The sequence below is a fragment of the Rhinopithecus bieti genome, unplaced genomic scaffold, assembly GCF_001698545.2.
Source record: "Rhinopithecus bieti isolate Rb0 unplaced genomic scaffold, ASM169854v2 scaffold_7438, whole genome shotgun sequence".
In the NCBI taxonomy this organism is placed as follows: domain Eukaryota; kingdom Metazoa; phylum Chordata; class Mammalia; order Primates; family Cercopithecidae; genus Rhinopithecus; species Rhinopithecus bieti.
In genome coordinates this window covers 3,350,675-3,364,254 of record NW_016805589.1, presented here as the reverse complement: position 1 = coordinate 3,364,254, position 13,580 = coordinate 3,350,675, and positions in this window count along the sequence as shown.

Below are 13,580 nucleotides of genomic sequence, written 5' to 3'. Positions count from 1 at the left end.
CCACATAACATATTTCTTACCCCTAGGTCAAACATTTCAAACAAGAAACATAAAACTGTATGCACTTCTCCAGATGTGATTTGCCTAGTGCAAAGTACAGTAGCATGATTAACCAACTTATCTTTGCATCTCTATTGACATTGAAAGTAGGCCTTATGCACAGTTGAGTATTCAACAAATATTTATGAAAGACTCTGGATACCCCTTTCTCTTGTGGAGGCAATGGTTTCATTTCTTCCATTAACTTCTTATGTCTGGACATAACTATAAACTACACATGATTAAAACAAATGCACGGGGAATAAATAATGAACCACATATGACTTAGAAGTTATTTTCTTAAAGAAGAAATTATGTCTACCTTGCAAAATTCCTAGAAAATATACACATTCACATGAGTCTTCTGCCACAGTGAAGGGAGAATTTTAACCTAAATGATTAAGGTTTTGAGGTAAAATGATTGAAGATATTTCCTGCCTCAGGGTGTGATTTATGATAGATTCATGTCTACTGCCTGTTGAACGCACACAGTTGTACTGGACTAAGGTGATCAGGTAAAAATATTTCAAAAAAGTATCACCCCACTTAGGTTAGAAGTCTTAGGAGGTGCTATGTTAACATATTCTCTCAACCTTTAGAATCCAGTCTCCTGGACTACACACACACACACACACACACACACACACACGGTATTGAACCTAGAATTCTTTCAATGTTGTATTTCCCATGCTTATTTATGTCTCAAAGACTGATCTTCAAAGAGGACAGAGACTTCCAACATAAGGCAGTTGCAAATGCTTGACTATGACCAGCAACTAAAGGCAAACAAGTGTAAAAAGGGTCTTTGCTATTGTAAGGTGATTCTCTTTTACTGACCTAAACGAAAGGCTCTTCTTACTTCTCTATTTCCCATCCTGGTGCATTAATCATTTATATTTAATTAAGTCTTTCTTATATTTCTCAAACAGTAGTATTTATGCTGGTAAGTCTTAGCTTTTATAAGCTTATGAGCTTTTATTTTATTTCTATGATGAACACTATTTAGCTTCAATAGCACTTGTAACACCTCTAAAAGCTCCAAATCATTTTTTAATTTTCTGCCTTCAGTAACATTGATGTCATCTTGTAATGCAGTGTCTATAGACTTTTTAAAAAGCATATTAATTCTTCTCCATGAATCATTTACAAAATTGACAGAATCAGAAAGAGCCCACCCACCAGGACCTACTAAAAGTCTCTCAGTCCGCTGAATTAATATTATGTTGTCATCCATGGAAATTTGAACTAACTTTAACATTGTATAACCATTATGGCATTTCTCAAAGCCTGTGATCACCAGTAGCTATTAAGATGCTGTCAATTAGGCTGGGAGCAGGGGCTCACGCCTGTAATCCCAGTACTTTCAGAGGCCAAGGCGAGTGGATCACGAGGTCAGGAGTTCGAGACCACCCTGGCCAACATGGCGAAACCCCATCTCTACCAAAAACACAAAAAATTAGCTGGGCGTGGTGGCGTGCACCTGTAATCCCAGCTACTTGGGAGGCTGAGGCAGGAGAATCGCTTGAACCTGGGAGGCAGAGGTGGCAGTGAGTCGAGATCATGCCACTGCACTCCAGCCTGGGCGACAGAGACTCCATCTCAGGAAAAATAAAATGCTCTTAATTAAATGGGCTAGTGAAATCAAAATCTACTCATGTAGTGCTTATAGACATGATCTGTGCTAAAATGACACATTTTCAAAATCCGGAAACAAGTGCTAAGAAAAGACAGGGAACAAAATGGGCCTTTGTACTGGGAGTGAGTCTTCTTTGAAGATGAGTTTTTGAGACATAATGAAGCATGGTGATCATGGCATAGAAGGAATTCTACATCCAGTAACACGGTAAAGAGCTTGGCCATCAGTAAACCCACACCTGTTAGACATTAGCAATTAAAATAATCATTTTGTCTCCTTGAAGAAAATAAAAAATGAAAATGATCGTTTTGGAAATAATTTGTCAAAAGATAAAGTTCCTTTTGTTCTTTTGAGTTATGAAAAGATGTCAGAAAAGGAAACTATTTTAACATTTCTCTTTAAATTATTGAATGGGTTTCGTTTCCCTCACTCAAAACTTGAATACTATGAACAAAAGTATGCCAAAGAACTTCTATTCTGATTGTGATTCTTTATATACTCCCTGTTTTCTCAAAGCATTATTTTAAGTTAGCGTTACCTCACCTCTAAAATATCAGTTTCATTTGAAATAATACAATATAGTTCCTGTTGTTTTACCTTTCTTATCCTTACCTCAATTCTCTCTTTAAATTCACTTTCTATTTGCAAGTCCTGCTTGTCACAAACCAGCAATAATTCTTAAGTAAAAAGAGGATAGATATAATTTCTGATAAACTTGAATTTAGACAAACATGCTTTGTTTTTAAAGCAGCCTGTCTACATCACTAAACCAGACAGAGTTAAACAGAGAGCAATTGACATCAATATTGGTGCTGACAGTAATTCAGGGTACCCTTGGTGATATGGTTTGGCTCTGTGACCCTGTCCAAATCTCATCTTGAATTGTAATCCGCAGGTGTTGAGAGAGGGACCTGGTGGGAGGTGATTGGATCATGGCGGTGGTTCCCACATGCTGTTCTCATGATAGTGAGTTCTCATGAAATCTGATGTTTAAAGGGGCAGTTTCCCCTGCACTCTCTTCCTCCTGCTGCCACCTAACACGTGCCTTGCTTCCCCTTCGCCTTTCAATCATGATTATAAGTTTCCTGAGGCCTCCCCAACCATGCAGAACTGTGAGAAAATTAAACCTTTTTTTCTTTATAAAGTACCCAGTCTCAGACAGTCCTTTATAGCAGTGTGAAAATAGATAGTACGCTTGGGCAGGAGGGAATCAAAAAGAAGGAGATTCAGGCTATGTGTACATTTTAACTCATAGCAAGGATTCAACTTCACATGAAGGCAGGAAGAGCCTCTTCATGGAAGAAAGAAGCAAGTTCAAGTTTCTCATTAGTTCTGAAAATAACTTTAGAAGTCATTCAGGTCATCACTTGGCTTTGACATTGACAAAACTGAGACCCAAGGAGGTGAAATTACTTGTCCCAGGTCCCACAGCTGGTTAGAGACAGATTAGGACTAAGACCCAAGTCTCCACTGTCCCAGTTCAACACATTTTCTACTTCACAGTTGCCAAATGAGGACAATATCCTTAAAAAATAACATAGGGTGGAGTTTTCCTTTCCTAAGATCCCCAGAAAACTTCATAAAATGAGCTAGCAAAATAGAAGATCATCTTTGTGATATAATATGTCAAACATACCTGCTGTATCAGCCACACTCTGGCCCAAGAACATTCATCCTGTCATCCTGTTGAAAACAGTATTTTCTAACACAGCCATCCTTTGGAAGGAGGCCCAAGCAGAGGGTAAATATGTTGCATGCAAACTTCTCCAAGGCAAGGATCAGGCCTTCTATTTTGGTTTTTCCCAGAAGGCCTAGAATCACAACATGTGCAAATGATTGATACACATTCCATGCTTTGTTGACAACATGTTTTAGCATTTTATGCTCCTTTATAATCAGATATTCTAATCCTGAAGTTGGACTGCCACTAAAGATTATGGAAGGAGAATGTTTGGGTTTAAGATGTGAAGAATGGCCATGCTCATGGATAGAAAGAATCAATGTCATGAAAATAGCCATACTGTCCAAAGCAATTTACAGATTCAATGCTATTCCTATTAAACTACCAACGACATTCTTCAGATAACTAGAAAAAACTATTTTAAAATCCATATGAAATGAAAAAGAGCACAAATAGCCAAGGCAATTCTAAAGCCAAAAACAAAGCTGGAGGCATCACACTACCCAACTTCAAACTATACCATACTACCCCACTTCAAACTTTTACAGTAGTAAAAACAGCATGGAACTGGTACAAAAGCAAACACATAGACCAATGAAACAGAATACAGATCCCAGAAATAAGGCTGCATACCTACAACTATCTGATCTTCAACAAATCGGACAAAAACAAGCAATGGGGAAGAGCAGCCTATTCAAGAAATGGTGCTGGGATAACTGACTAGCTATATGCAGAAGATTGAAACTGGACCCCTTCCCTACACCTTATACAAAAATTAACTCAAGATGGACTAAATATTTAAATGTAAAACCCAAAACTATAAAAACTCTGGAAGGTAACCTAGGTAATACCATTCTGGACATAGGAATGGGCAAAAATTTCATGATGAAGGTGCCAAAAGCAACTGCAAGAAAAGCAAAAGTTGACAAATGGGATCTAATTAAACTAAAGAGCTTCTGCACAGCAAAATAAACTACCAACAGAGTGAACAGACAACCTACAGAGTAGGAGAAAATTTTTGCAAACTATGCATCTGACAAAGGTCTAATATTCAGCATCTCAAGGAACTTAAACAAATTTACAAGAACAACAATAACCCCATTAGAAAGTGGGCAAAAGGCATGAACAGACACTTCTATAAAGAAGACATACATGTGGCCAACAACCATATTTTAAAAAAGCTCAACATCACTGATCATTAGAGAAATGCAAACCAAAACAACAATGAGATACCATCTCACACCAGTCACCATGGTTATTATTAAAAATCAAAATATAACAGATGCTGGTGAAGTTGTAGAGAAAAGGGAACACTTATACACTGTTGGCAGGAGTGAAAATTAGTTCAACCCTTGTGGAAGACGGTGTGGCAATTCCTCCAAGACCTGAAAACAGAAATACCAGTTGGCCCAGCAATCCCATTACTGAGTATATACACAAAGAAATATAAACTGTTATATCATAATGACATAAGCATATGTTCATTGCAACACTATTCACAATAGCAAAGACATGGAATCAACCTAACTGCCGATCAATGGTAGATTGGATAAAAAAAAATTTGGTACATATACACCATGGAATACCATGCAGTCATAAAAAAGAATGAGATCATGAGCAGGGACATGTATGGGGCTGGAAGCCATTATCCTTAGCAAACTAACATAGGAGCAGAAAACCAAATACCACATGTTCTCACTTATAAGTGGGAGCTAAATAATGAGAATGCATGGACACATAGAGGGGAACAATACACACTGGGGCCTATCAGAGGTAAGGGGGTGGGAGGATGGAGAGGGTCAGGAAAAATAACTAATGGGTGCTAGGCTTAATACCTGGGTGATGAAATAATCTTAACAACAAACCCCGGTGACACACATTTACCTATGTGACAAACCTGCACATGTACCCCTAAACTTAAAACAAAAGTTAAATTAAAAAAATAGAAAAAAAAAAAAAAGAAATGAAGAAGAGACTTGGATTCCTTTGGCCCAGAATAGCCAGTGGAGTTTTCTCACCTTCTCAGTTTAACTGGAACTACTGTCAAGCTATTCTGTGGGGTTGGAGGTCGATGACACAACAAAAACATTTCAATAAAAATCACCAACACCACCTACAATATGGTAAACTCTGGCCCAGCTCTATGACACACATCATGGAAAACAAATGCAATAGCTTTAAAACTAGACTAATCTGGATTCAGATCTCAGCTCCATCACCTACCACGGCAACCTTGGGCAAATGACTTAAGTTTCCCAGCCTCAAAATTGATTTATCTGTGAAGTGGGGATGATAATGTCCCTCTCATCAAACTGTTAAAGGAAATAATGTACACAAAGCATTCAGCATAGGCCTTGTACAAAATGTTTAGTAAATGACAGCTTTCGCTGTGACACTGAAGCAGTTTATCATCCAGGGTTGAAGAGCCTGGCCTTGGCAATCAGAACAGATGCAGGTGAATTATAGCTCCTTTCCCCAAAGCAAATGACCTTGGACAAATAACACAGCCTCTGTAAGCTTCAGTTCATTCATCTATGAGGATGATAATACTTTTTCTATGTGTTCTTCTTGTTGTATGATTAATTGAGATAAATAATGCCTGGTACATAATGAAATACCAGCAAATAGCAATAATGTTATTGCTACCTCGTTAAATCCTCGCATGCATCCCCTTATGGAGGTATAGTTTCCCATTTTAAACATGAGAAAGGTAAAGTTCAGAGAGTTTAGGAAACTTTCCTAGGCTCAAGGTTCTTAAGTGGCAGACTTGAGATTTGACCCAGGACTTAAATCGCCTCCAAAGTCTAAGCCTTTTGCAATACCAAGCTTTCTCTTCTCACACCCCTTCTACTTGTTTCCAGGAAAGTTGTCAATCAACTTTCTGTTACTCCTATCAGATTTTTTAATGCGTAATAGAATTGTCTGGGGTAAAATAAGAATATTAAATTTTCCAGTGGAAATTTAAGCCTTTTAGATCTTCAGTTAAACTGACATTTTTCTCCAGAATTTTAAATTATCTCCATTTCTTAAATTACTATGACACATGTTAATGATTATCAAAGGTTCTGAGTTTGCTTAAAACCATCTCCAAGCTTCCTCCGTTTCTATCATAATATGGAAAAAAACAGTTATAAGACATTTTAGTTATTTTCAAGTACATTTCAAGTACATTTACATAACTTTCAGATAACCTAAGACAAATATGCAAATTTAAAGAAAATCATTACCTAAGGAATTCACTGGCATAATAAAAATAGTACAAAAAATTAAATAATATTATCTGCTAGCTGAAATTGGCCCCATTTTACTAATAGGAAATTTTGGTGGTAACACTGAGAAATGATTCATGGGATTTTGTTTCGTCTTTCACAGAAGCAGAGGGCAGAGGTAACAATTTAGATGTAAACTCTAGACTTAGAAAGACCTGAGGCCAAATCCTGACCCTGTCAATTATTAGCTGTGATCTGGAACAAAATTACCTATTTTTTCTAAGCCTCGTTTCATCTTGACAAAATTACTATAATAAAAGCATTTATATTATTAGGTGTATACAAAAAGTTGGTTCTTAGAAAGTACATGCAACAGTGTCTATATCCAATACACAGTAGCTATTATTTTTGTTATCATAACATATACCCCAACCATTCCAAAATCTCCTTAGTTTCAGAGTGTGTGATGCAATTCCATAATCCAAAGGCACATTTCTAAGTCACAGAGCCAGTCAGTTAATCATTTACCTGAGTTTTTTCCTTCTACTCTATACCACTTTGAATCATGTCACTGGTAGTTTAAACCAAGAAAAACCCATGAGCCATTAAGGCTGTAAGTATTCGTGTCCATACAGCGCCAAAATAACTACCCAAATTGATTAATTTGATCATCCAAATGGTAAGTTTATTTCAAAACAAAATTAGAAACAACTAAACTGAGCAGTAAAACTTGGTCTCAGCAGTCCACTAACTGGCTAGACTGAAAATGCCACACGGTTTTTTGTTTTATCTCATACCTGAAGTAGAAACATCTCTGTTTCTCCTTTTGACAGACAAATCTGGGCATCTATAACATGTTGGCTTTATATTTCACTCTTAGATTCTATGGAATATATCCAATTCTGTGGAATATATCAAACCATCTTCAAAATGCATCCATGCCTAAAGACATGGTGGCTTGTAACTATACCGTGTAACGCATGAATTTACTCCTGCCTCTTTCCTTGGGGTATCTATGAGGAAGTCCATTTAATAGCTGGGTCGAAGTACACAGAAATGTGGGCAACAATAATGGCAGCCCCTGCCTCTGTAGAACTGGTGCAGGGAGTACTAGACCGTCTTTGTTGGGGAGGACACAAGCACAAGTGCTACCCTCCGCCTCGCCTCCCTCCCAAGGGCCAGTGGCTCCTGAAGGCAGCTCAAGAACTCTGTCCTAAAAGTGGGCTGAGTGAGGGGAAGGCAGCCCTCAGGGCTGCCTGAATCCCCACTTTAAGAGTCTTTCTGATGTCTACATCTCACAGCCTCTTCTCTCCATCTCTATCACCACCTCCCTGATCCGGGCCCTTGAAACCTATTCTCCACATTGCGGCCCAAGAGGACATTTAAATGCAAATGTTATCAGGTTTGTTCTTCTGCTTCCAACCCCTCAGTGGCCTCTTCTGACTCTCAGGATCCAGATTCCAGAAGTGGACCCCAGGCCCTTCCTTCTCTAAAGCCTGCCTGTCGACAGAGCCTCAGTTCTGCTCACCTCTAATGTGAAGGCGCACTGCCCAACTTCTAGGTTATCAACCCCCTCAGGGCATTCACAGTCCATTTTCTCTACCCAGGAGGTTTTCCTTCCCTGCACCCCAACTTTTCTGTCACCCAGCTAGCTTCTATAGGCCTCGGTTTAGTCACTTTTACTTTCAGGAAAAAGCTTTCCTGGGGCCGGGCTCCGTAGCTCATGCCTGTAATCCCAGCACTTTGGGAGACCAAGGCGGGTCGATCACGGGATCAGGAGATCGAGACCATCCTGGCTAACACGGTGAAACCCCTCTACTAAAAATCCAAAAAATTAGCTGGGCACGGTGGTGGGTGCCTGTAGTCTCAGCTACTCGGGAGGCTGAGGCAGGAGAATGATGTGAACCCGGAAGGCAGAGCCTGCAGTGAGCCGACATCGTGCCACTGCACTCCAGCCTGGGCGACTGAGCAGACTCCGTCTCAAAAAAAAAAAAAAAAAAAAAAAGCAGCTTAGGATCACCCTTAACACTCTGTACCTCTTCCGAAGCCTTTATTACAAATACAATTAATGAGTTGAGAAATTACTAAATATCTGTCTTCCCTACCAGAATGTAAGCACCACAGTGGTCTCCAGTTCCCTTCCCTGTTCTCAGCTCCTAGCACAGTTCCTATTTGGTTCAACACCCAGCACATGACTTCTTACCATGCTCAACGAGAATTAGCTAAATGCACAAATGCATTAATGAATGGATGGAAGGATGAACAGTGAATATGGAGAGGAGCCTCCATCTGACTAGTCTCTCTCAGATCCAGGTTCAGCAGGCATGGACTTGACGACTGAGATTGAAAAGTGACTGCCTGCATTATAATCCAGTGCTTGCACATGCAGCGTGGAAGCTGGGGTCTCACAGATCCCACCCCTGCCCCTTAGCTATACTCTTACAAGTGTAAGCACCCTTGTCTCACCAGGAGATCTCACCTCCCTTGAGATCAGGAACTATGAAAGATTACTTTTTTTTCCCGCATCATACCCAGCCCAGCCTTGCACATAGTAGGTACATGAAAATGTTTGATAAATATATTTTTAAAATACACAGATAGTTGTTTCCTCTGTACCCTGGTGAAGAATATAACAACCTCTTGGCCCTAAACTATTCATGTTTTAGTTTTCCCATCACTAACCCATTGTATCCCCCTTTCAAGTTGGGCATACAACAGACCCTCTCCCTTCCTTCTATTGAGGCAACGACAATGTATCTGAAGCACTTTTAGTGCTTGGAATGAAATAGAAAGTTTATAGAGACACTATTATTGTAAATATTATGGCCTTTCTTTCACATCTCTTTGAATATAGATTCTTAGAGCAAATATTGTAAGAACATTAAAAATAAATTTCAAAATCTGTTAGTTTCAAGACAATTCCTCATTCATTCCTAACTATTCCATCTTGTATTCATATTTATTTTTTAACTCAGTTGGAGGCACTCCTTTCTCAACTAAGCCATCTAATTACATGAAAGAATCATAAAACCAGTTAGAAGCTCAAATATTAAGAAAGAAATCAAGGTTAAAACATATATGTCTCCTGCCTATCTAAATACCCATAATTACTATGACGATAGACAGCACTTAAGTGGGATTCTATAAATCAAAAGAAATATGCGCTGTCTTAGCAAATTATTGTGAATAGTCATGTCTAAAAACAAACAAAACAGTGCATTTTAAGCTTCTGTTACCATCTTGTATTTGACAGAAAAAATCTAAGTTTTCAACTGAGCAAAACTCCTATAGAATCATTTTTCAAAGTGAAGAATGAAACATGAACTAAACTTGGAGGGAAAAAATATGCAAAAATAAAATGAAAATGTAAAGTAATTCAGTGTGAGTACACACACACACACACAGACACACACACACCCTTCCAGTATCCAGAAACGGTAGATAAGGTCTGATCTTCAAACCACACACAATAAATGCACCAAGCAGTCCTCCTACATTCTGCTGGAACCCAGCGGAAGTCCTGGATGAAGTTTACTTTTGTGTTTTATTCATTTAAACTATGGCAGACCTCAAAAGGAACCCAGGAAATTGTGAAACCCCGGAACCTGAACTGAAGGAGGCAGGATGAAAAAACTTCTTCCACAAAGATCAAGAAACGGAAAGAACTGTTTACATAACTGGGTTCAAGCTCTGCTTTATTCTCTGTTCACCCTGCTATCTCGGCTTGCATGCAACACACAGGCTTTCATCATGGGCCATGTTCTCATTAACTGGGGTGGCCACATGTGGGGTGGAGTGTGGGGCCTTTGACATAAAGGAGATTGCTAGCCTGCTCAAGGTGGACCCCTTGCTGGAAATTCATGGCGTAGCCCTTAACATCAACTCATGGTTTGACAAGATTTATATGTAGCAAGCACATTAAAATAATACATGCCAAGAACATGGTGCTTTTGTTGGGGAAAACAAGGTTATCATTGGTAGAAAAGCTCTATTACAAGGCCTTTAAATAGAAGAATATGTCTATCAAATGGAGAGCATGAGCAGTAAACAAGAACCCTTTGGGTGTCTCTGTTATCTATTTCAGTCCTGGAAATGATTAGCAAGGAGAGATAAGAAATGAAAAGAAAAAGGTTATAGAGTGCTTCCTAAGCATGAGATAAGTGCTTAATGTGCATATTCTCGTTTCATCCTGCCACTGCCCCAGGATGTGGTAGATTTACAGCAGCCTGTTTTACAAGCGAGGAAATTGAGACTCAGTTATGTCACTTACCTAAATTCACCCCTAGAACAGTGCCTGGCACATAATAAACACTCAAATATTCGTAGAAGGAAGGAAAAGAGAGAGGAAGAGAGGGAAGGGAGATCAGATAAGGAGAAATTTATTGTAATCAAAATAACAAATGAGGAAAGTCTAGTCTGGAGCAAGGGCAGTGGGGTCAGAGAGGAGCAAACAGATTCACGAGCTATTTGGAGGAATAACATTATAACGTTAATAAAAACAAATACTTATTCAGCAATTTCTATGTGCCAGTCACTGTTTTAAGTGTTTTACTTTTGTTAACGTCTATTAAATTGTATTTATTTGTTTAATTATATGAACTATTTTTTACTTATTATTTATTTTCATATTTGTCCTTAAAGCGGCCCCATGATGCAGAGAAGGTCAAGTGTCTTAGGTCACTTTCCCTAGAGAGAGCCTCAGATGGGTTTTCTTGTACAAGGATTTATTGAGAAAGTGGGAGAAGCAGGAGATCCTACTAGATAGAATTCTAGGTTGTGAATAACACCACAGGCTGACCTGATTTGTGGCATGGGGGCTGGACATTCATATTCCACATCAGTCCTCGGGTGTAGGCAGGCTTTGGAGTTCAGGCAGGTCTCTGGTCTCAGGTCTCTTTTCAGAGCAACAGTGAGCTGTTAGTAGCCAATGCTTATCATCAACATCATCATCATCATGATTACCACTGCAAGAAGACCGGGTTTGAGAAGTCACCAAGAGCATGGCAGAAGGGATGAAGGAGAAAATGAGTAAATGGTGGTCAGGGAAGGAGGTAATATGAAGAGACTCATCGAGGCTTGACCAACGGTCTACCTTGTAGGAGACAAGGGAAGGAGGCCTGAAGTCTGTAGGTTCATTCCCTTGGGAAGTTCTTATTCTGCAGAGGAGCAATAAAAAGCTCAGCTCTGCCTTACGACAAATATTTCTACTTTGCAGGGCTTCGAAATAAGGAATCTCATAAAACTTTATTGATATGGGAAGAAAAATCAGAGGGGCTTTGGTGTTAGCAAGCAATTAAAAGATATTCTCCTCAATCTTTTAGGAGCCTAATAAGAAATACTAGTGCTCAGAAAAGCATGCTTTCTCCATTGTTATTAAACTTTTACTAATTTTACATTAAAAAAAAGAAAAGCCCAAAACAGTAAGTTCATGAAACAGTAGACTACTGATTATTCTGTGTCTATTAGTTACTTTTCCTTTATTGAGTGAGTTTTGCTTTTCTATTTGTTTAAAAGAATTTTGTTTCCCTCCCCTGCAATGTTGAAGCAGTTTTGTCTCTGTCTTAATAGAGCATTTACATTTAGACAATGTTCTTCTGCACATTAAGATATGGTCACAGGAAAGGAAAAGTTGAACCTTTGTGCACAAAGCTGACACTGGTGACTCACCACCAGCAGGCTAGAAGTTCAGAGCTGTTTTCTGAACAGCAGAGAAATAACCAGCCCAGCCTCCCCAGAACGAAGGGAACTTGTCCATGACATAGATCACCTAGGAGAGGGTGTTTTCATCACAGAAATAATTGGTTGTTTGGGAATCATGTTTGCAATTTGCCCCCTTTCACTTCTATTATACAAGTTTATAAATATCAGTCCTACATGAGTTAATTCACCTCCTGGCTGCCATCATCTGATGCTGAAGAGTCACTGTCTGATCAAGTATAAGCCTTCAGTAGTAATGGCACAAAGAATGGCTTAGGAGAGCTCTCCTAACCCACTCCAAAACCAACCCAAATGATTGGGTTTTTTAGATCTGCCCCCCACCTCCATCCCACCCTCTACCCCAACCACATCGCTGCGTTTGAATCCTCTTATTTGGAAATTCTAGAGTTGGAAGCATGCTGTATGGTTTTTTTTTGAAATTTTAGAAAGTGACTCAGTACTACCCTACGTACAACTGGGTTTTAGAGTCATATTCCTTGTGACTACAGCCTTGAAAGGAAGCAGAGGCAGAATGTCAGCACATTTTAATTATATAGCATTTCTTTAGCCCTCGAGGGCATCTTTCACAAGTGATTCTTAGTGTGGATCCTTATCTACTTTCTTTTGTTAAAGTTCACCTTCACTTTGAAGAAGCTTCCCATCTTAGACCCATTTTCTTAAATCTGGTATTCAAAAACTCTTGTCAGTGGCTCTCAAAATTCTTAAGCTGTGCACAGAAATTCTCCAGATAATTTACTAAAAATGCAAACTTAGTAGGTCTAGGACTAGTTTTGAATCACAAATTTAAATTAAAAAAAAAAATCCCCTGGAACATTATTGGGAATGTCATTGGGAGTAATGAGGCATTAACGAAAATACTGATTAGTAAATAACAATAATTATAATGGTTCAAAAAGCATATGACATTGATTTGGGGTTATGTGTCTCAGATTTTGCAGCAGTTCATAATTAAGCTCTTAGGGATTGCCATTTTTCAATAAAGACTTCAGCTATTTTCAATAGATGACCTATTATAATTTTTATATAATTAATCTGGCCCTTATTTATCATTAACAATTTATTGAGCACTTACTGTGCACTAAGCATTTTATGCCTCTTAAGCATTCTATAATCTTAGCAGTCAACCTAAGTGATTCTAATGCAGCAGGTCACAAATTTAGGCCCCCACTTTGAGACACTCTGGTACAATGATTAAACGTTTAGGGTTCACCGGGAGGCGGAGCTTGCAGTGAGCTGAGATCCGGCCACTGCACTCCAGCCTGGGTGACAGAGTGAGACTCCGTCTCAAAAAAAAAAA